The sequence below is a fragment of the Penaeus monodon genome, chromosome 22, assembly GCF_015228065.2.
Source record: "Penaeus monodon isolate SGIC_2016 chromosome 22, NSTDA_Pmon_1, whole genome shotgun sequence".
Taxonomy (NCBI): Eukaryota; Metazoa; Arthropoda; class Malacostraca; order Decapoda; family Penaeidae; genus Penaeus; species Penaeus monodon.
The window spans coordinates 7,527,541-7,528,192 of record NC_051407.1 but is presented as its reverse complement, the minus strand read 5'-3'; positions in this window follow the sequence as shown (position 1 = coordinate 7,528,192).

Sequence of the window (652 nt, the reverse complement as noted above, 5' to 3'; positions counted from 1 at the left end):
CGCTATAACGCAGTGCTAATAGTCTGAGATGATTTCTTCCTTTTTTTTACATATTTATCTTTCAAAATTATAATGATGACGATGATCATGGATAATGAGAAGCAAATAGAGTTTTACGAGAGGCCTATTTTATAAAAAGTAATTATGTATGTATACCACCACACACTGTTCCTCCTATTCAACTAAAGGTATAGCCCTTCATATTCCAAGAAAAGCTTTAGGTTGTCGATTAACACAACATTGCAACTTTAAAGCCTGTTTAATTCACGTACTATATATGCTTTCAAATATGACTGAGAATGGTTGTTTTAACAGTACTGCTCTGTTTTGGAAAAAATAATATTTATTATATAAATAATAAAATGCCAAATAAAACTTATTTTATTTGGCATTTGGATGAATTATTTCATTGGTTTTCCTTTCAAAATAATTTCCATAAAAGGGGTATTTACACAAAGTAATGTCTTTGGTTTGTCTTTGTGTAACAAAAGAGGTAAAAATAAAAATAATAGATGAATAAAAAATCTATACGTTTCATAGATTCGAGAGGTGCAAGTCACTAAGAATAAATTCTTACGATTTTTATTCACAGGATAAGCTTTACATTTGAAAAGTTGATATTTTATAATATACATAGTGAATATTACAACTG